This window comes from Pollicipes pollicipes, unplaced genomic scaffold (assembly GCF_011947565.3).
Source record: "Pollicipes pollicipes isolate AB1234 unplaced genomic scaffold, Ppol_2.1 Scaffold_4881;HRSCAF=5763_pilon_pilon_pilon, whole genome shotgun sequence".
Lineage (NCBI taxonomy): Eukaryota > Metazoa > Arthropoda > Thecostraca > Pollicipedomorpha > Pollicipedidae > Pollicipes > Pollicipes pollicipes.
This window is the reverse complement of record NW_023596576.1, coordinates 51,234,881-51,241,238: the sequence shown is the minus strand read 5'-3', so window position 1 is coordinate 51,241,238 and position 6,358 is coordinate 51,234,881. Positions and strand designations below refer to the sequence as shown.

The window sequence follows — 6,358 nt, the reverse complement described above, 5'->3', positions numbered from 1 at the left end:
GTGACGCCCGACCGCGGCATGGCTGGGCGCTGTGCTACTCAGCAGTGCCCGCAAAGTGAGCGGGCCCGGAGCTCCTGGAGTGCGCGATGCTGTGATTTGCCTGCCCTGCTTAATTTTGAGCTGGGTGCGCTGCTGGTCATTGCGAAGCTTCCTGGTGGAGGGCGCATCTTTTCGGGAAACACGGGAGACCCCTTAGTCTGCCATCCGTGAACTTTGAAGGCATATTGTGTCTTGCGACACCCGACAGTCACCCCACCTCCTCATGCGGGGATGTCACGCCGGTGAGATGTGTATGTCTTGTGTCTGAGCTGCCAGGATGATGCCCTGTGATGCTCACACTAGCACTAACTCAATTTGTCTCCGATCGTTCATATTTACACAGCGTCGATGAATGGGGTCTAGCTCAAGTTTTGCAGAAGCCGCCGCGGTGGTCCGCACGGCCACCCCTGTGTCGCAAGAGCGATATTGAGATGGCGTCATATAGGCCCGTCTTAACAGGCGCGGCGACCAAAGGCAGCCGACAGCCCCACGTGCAGACAGGTCCGCCGCTCACTGGTTCAATACCCGCCTGGTCAATTACTGTGAACCTTCGCGTTCGCGCTCGCGTAGGCGTATCACCCCCTCCCCCCTCCTCCCCTCTGGGCCGCAGTGCAGCGACCCCGGTGTCCCCCGAGCTGCAGTCCGCCGCCTCGGTCCCCGCTGCGGTCCCGCCGCCCCGCGCGCCGTGCGTCACCGCCGTGTGAGCCATTGTGGGCCGGCGCCGCGCGCGTTTGGCTCGCCTCTGCGGTCGGCGGCCGCCCGTGTGCGGGCACGCGTGCTGCGGTGGGGCGGCCTTGGCGCCGGAGGAGGGAATGCGCGTCGCTTCCGGCGGACACGTGCGTGCGGACTGGGGGGGGCCGGAGCCGGTGTGTCGTGCGGCTGCTCCACCGACGACGTTTGGCCTTTGCTACGGAGATCACGGCTATAGTTCAGGCAAGGTAGTCTGGTTGTGGGACATTTTCTAACCGTGAAATGTACAAATGGTCAGTAGATTGTAGCATACCCAAGAAGTAAATAAGATATATTTATAACTACCTTTCTGGGCCCTGGCGACCCCTTTCTCGAATTGCGTTTGGAAATTAGCATGACGGGCCGGGTCAATTTACAATCCCTCGTGCCAATCTCCCCAAACGCCCGTTGACATGCAGTGAAGGAACGTTAAATGGAAGTCAGCTGAAGCAGGCAAGCGCATGTTGATTAGCTGCCTCACTACTGTCAAAACGCCCATTTAGGCATTCATGCATGAGCGGCATTTTAACACGGTGTCTGTTCGTGGGCGGAGACAAAAACGCACGGCATTTAAAACGGGCTTTGGTATCACGGCACGGCCAAACTTTCAGCAGTTAACTGCCCATCAAACAGTCTGAACACATTCCTTCGTCCAAGCCATTCAGTAAGAAGTAAGATTCGCGTGTTATCGTGATTGAGCTTCTATATGCTATGTCATTTAAGCCGGAAAACATCACTTTTTAGCGCACATCAGAACCCACGTAAGCTATTCGAAATTCAAAGGTCCCCACTGCTACCCATTTCAGGCCCACTCCCTGATCTGGGAGTTCCTTTTGATCATGCCGGATTCAGTAGTTTTTTTCGATAATTTTCATCGTGCGGGAGAACATTGAAGCCATCCCACGGGATGTTGTGCGGTGTGTTTGCTGCGCGTCCGATGACGGCGGATTTGTTTACATGTACCTTTCGTAGGAGTCGTCCATGATGCGGATGTGAAGACGGTCCGATGTCTGTTCGTTCTTGTGGCGTTGGGACAGCCCGTCTCGCCAACATAACCAGTGTTACACTTACAAGTGGTGTCATGGACTCCCCTTCAGTTTGACTTTGCGATGCCAAATGTTTCGGCTGCACGCGCAGCGTGTTCCGCTAAGTAGCGCCAGGCGAGGAACCTGCGTCGAGCGCGGAGAGGTGGGAGAAGCAGCGTCAAGCAGCGTTGGCCACTCGCCCAGCGCTGCTTCGCGGAGCAGGCAGGCGTGACGAGAAGGATGCGGCACCAAAAGTCAAACTAAGGCTGATAGTCCGCAGCATGAGTTGCGAATGTAGCGCCGCTGACCTTGGCGAAACGGGCTGTCCAGTCGCCACGGGAACAGGATCACAAGAGATCGGCCATGTCCGAACATGCAGAAACTTCCAGCACAACATGCAGTGGGACGACTTGGAATTTAACGACGCAAGGCCATTACTGGACCGGAAAAGTGGCAGTTCAACGTTACTAAAAGAAGAAAACGCACCTCAATAGAGACTGGGGCAGGACTTTGCGGGGTTTGGATCTTTTCTGGTTAAGTTCGGTATATGTGACTGTTGAAATGCAAAACAATTTTTGTTGAGCGTGATAAAGTAAGGCAATTTTGCCTGAATGATGTTTACATCTTATGTTGCATTGTGTTACCTTCGTGTTATGTCACATTGCGTGACCCTTTGAATCCTCAAATAATTGTCATTGCAGGATAAGACCTTCCAAATGACTGAGCTGCTGATTCGCCTTAAAGCCAACTTCAAAGCTGCACGAAAACATAGCAACGTACGAAGAAAACTCGTGAAAAGAAAAATGTCATGTAACTTAACGACTTGTACTGTATTAAGCACCTTTCTTAATGCTTAACTCAAACACTCCTTAGTATACACAATCCTTTATGACGGTGCCTTCTGTATTGTGTGGACAAGATCTCATCTCCAATTTACGAACAGCATTTTCCACGCAGTGTTAAATTTCCTGGAATGAGCTAGGATCCTTCACATTAGAGTCACGTACACAAATATCCACCCGGGTTCACAGTGAAACCCAGAAGTGGTCAACTAGTTGAATCCAGTTATAACCGGTTACAACCACCGACATGCCTCTGCTAAGCAAGAATGCGCCATGTATACAAGGGCTCTAAGACGTCTTGACTTGTGTATGATCACATTAGGAACGTTAGAGCGGCGTCTGGTCCCATGACGTAGTAAGCGTACTCGCCCGGCGGACCGTCGCTCTTGCCGTCTGACTGGTGTGTTGGGGCGGCGCGAGCGCGCGTGTGACGGGTGGCGCGCGGCCGGCCGCAGGACGCGCAGCATGAGCCTGCCTCGCGCCGGCTCCTGTCGCCTGCCCCCCTGTGTGTGCGGCCAGAATCACCACGTGGGCCCCGGGTGAGTGGCGCGCGCCCTCCGGCGGCCGGCCGCGGCCCCCGCCGGTTGGCCGCGCCCCCGAGCGGGGCCGCTGCCCAGCTCTTCACTCTTCTCTGGCTCGAGTGTCGTGCGTAGGAGGCGGCGCACGCGTGGCGGGCGCGACCCCGGCCAGGGGCGGGTGTGACCCGGCCGAGGAGGCTGGCGTGCCCCGACCGAGGTCGCCATCCACGTCTGGTGCGGATGGCGTGGAGTGCACTGAGACGATGGCCGCTGCTTCGATGTGCACTCGTGGCCGGAGTATGGAATCCAAACCCAGTAGCTGTAATGCTGGCTAGTGTGTGCTAGTACAGCGTGGCCAGTTGGTCGGACCGAAAAGAGGCGATATTTTAAAGGTCGGCTTTCGACCAAAACGCAAGAGGTTTTCTTAGAACTTCATGGGATTTCGTGACCAGAACGGAATCGTAGGTTTCGAAAACAGTCAGTATGAAATTCAGCTCGACGGCCCATCCTAGCGGCCAGCATGTGTTTCTCACTGATTCATGCTATGCTAGACTGTATAGCTAATACGTTGTCCATGATTTCCTGTGTTTTCTTTGTGCATGACTATTAATGTTGTACTGAGCTTTGCTTTTGACGCACTTTCATATTTCTCCATTAATCGCCGCCTTACTTGCCTGCTCATAGCCAACTGTAATCCACGCTGTCGAATTTACCGACTAATTTCTGACACGTCACAGGTACGCCGCTGACGCATTTTCTCACTCCCTCTCCGTTTTCTCGCTCCCCTTCCGTCTTCCTCGCTCCACTTCTTCCCCGTTTTCTCTCTCCCTCTCTGTTTTCTCGCTCCCTCTCTCCGTTCTTCTCTCCCTCGGCTTTTCCCCCTTCCTGTCTCCGGACAACTTACGCCCATGCTCTCCAACACTCAGACATCCATCAGCCAATCCGGCCAGCTGGTGCCTGAGATCCTGTGACGTCGCTTAGCATCTCCGCAGCCCGTGCGCGCGGGCTCCCTGCGACCGCAGCGTGTCCCGGACCGCTGCCGCGCCGCGCTGCCCAGCCTGCCCGGGGCCGTCGCTCCCCCGCGTACTAACGACCGATGCGGCGCGGTCGGCAGCCTGCCGTCGGGCGCCGCCCCGCGCCACCTGCTCGACGACTCGGTGCTGAGCGCCGGCGACGCCATGTGCGCCTCGCTCTACCTGCCGGACGGCGAGGGGGGCCGGTCGGCCGACGGCGACCACGTCTCGGCCAGCCTGCCCATGCTGTGAGTGGCGGCGGGTCAGGCGGCGGCTGGCGCCGGCCCGTCGGCCCGTTGGCAGCGGCCGGACGCGGCCGCCCGCTGCATGCCTCTGTCACGAGTCCGCGGAGCCGTCGGCGTGCCCCAACACCCCGAGCGACAACCATCGAGTCCGTGGACCTCCGGTGTGTCGTCGGATAGCTGTGCCGTGTTCGCAGGCTGCCTATGCCGTGTTCGTGCGTCGTTGGATGGTCTGTGACAGATCTGTCTGTAGGCAGGTTCAGCAACATGTGGACAGATCCATGTGTGACAGGTCGGCTGTCATGTACGCCCGTCGCATGTATGTAAAATGTGTATGGTGTGGCTGCATTGCTAACACGCTTACTTTAACGACGCCGGTGGCGGTTTCTGGTCTTGCCGCATTTACGGACCACCCGTTCTAGACATGGCTGGGACCAGCATGCGTCGTTGTTGGTGGGGTTCGATGACCCGCCTTCACCGATCAGGGTGAGCGGCGACGGCGGCGAGCTGTTGATGGAGGGTGGTGACCTGGTCTGACCCCTACCCCCTGCCATCCGGGCCGGAGAGGACGATAAGCTGAAGATGGAGCCTGGCGACCCTTTCTGTCCTCAGGGGCGGCGCGAGTGATAGGCTGGGGATGCGGCCCTAATTGCTAGACTTGCACTTGATTCCATTTGAGCGGAATCGATTCCGAACCCGAATAAAAGCGAATAGAGCCTAATGTTATTCTGGTTCAGAGACGGTTGTTCAGGAGGAATTTGGTATATATATATATATATATATATATATATATATATATATATATATCCTCGACCGTCGTTCTCACATTCAGGGCGAGTGTGACGAGCTGGTGATGGAAGCTGATGGCATACTCTCTCGTGCGCAGGGACGGCGAGTGTGACGAGCTGGTGATGGAGGCTGGCGCCGTTTGCACGCTGCAGGGCTGCCTGCGCCGCAAGACGCTGCTCAAGTCGGCCGCCGCCCGCCCGTGGCCACCTGGCAACGCTACTGGGTCCAGCTGTGGGCCGACAGTCTCGTCTACTTCAGCTGCAAAAAAATCAAGTGGTACGTGCCCTGGACGCCGTCTTTTACGGCTGGCATTGTGGGCGCTGCAGGTGCAGGGCGGCGGGGATGGATCGTCGCCCCCGATTGCAATTTTGAAATGTGCCATGGTCCTTGCTCACGTTGAGTGTATACGATGAATCTTCAGGAGACGTTGCGTGTTTAGATATTAAGGGTGTCGGACTGGCGTCGGTACGCGGGAAAAACTAGGTTCTGATCCAAAGACTGCTAAGTGATGATGTACATTGTTGAAACTCGTCTGCAAGGCCAGATCATTGAATCATAGAATGGTGTTTGCTTCACACAGCGCTACTAGCAGACTAAATGGTTAATAAAGATTGGTTCCATACATTGTTGAAACTCGTCTGCAAGGCGAGAGCATTAAATCATAGAATGGCGTTTGCTTCACACAGCGCTACTAGCGCACTAAATGGTTAATTAACATTGATTCCGTATGCCGTCGTCAATCCCAAACCGCTACCTGACAACCACAAGTCATCGGCAGCAGCCCTCTCCCCTCACGTAACACGCCCTTCCTCGCAGCACGGAGCGGAGCGACTTCAAATCAGAGCCGAGCAAGATGCACACGATCCGCCACTGGTCCGTGCACGTGGACGACGTGTCGTGGCTGAAGGACACCTTCATCCTGCAGAACCCCGCCTCAGGTGAGTAACTGATACGTCACGAACTGCTCGGCCGCTGTGTGGGTGCGCACTATCGTACTACCGGACGCGGACGAGATCCACATTGTAGCGACTTGCACGACGCGCGCAGTGCAGTGCTGCCGCCTGTCGGGGCCCACCGTAACCCGCGCGTTAACTGTCTCGTCCGGCAGGTGACATGTACAAATTCCGCGCGTCTAGTCAGGGCAAGGCCGAGGAGTGGGTG

At 56.3% G+C, this 6,358-nt stretch overlaps 1 long non-coding RNA gene across 1 annotated transcript; it reads left to right on the top strand.

Annotated features, from left to right (window-relative positions):
- The first annotated feature begins 5,383 nt into the window (after nucleotides 1-5,383).
- Nucleotides 5,384-6,358, top strand: LOC119101483 (uncharacterized). The gene is made up of 3 exons (XR_005094569.1): nucleotides 5,384-5,473; nucleotides 6,014-6,135; nucleotides 6,306-6,358. It is a non-coding gene; the product is annotated as an uncharacterized LOC119101483 (long non-coding RNA).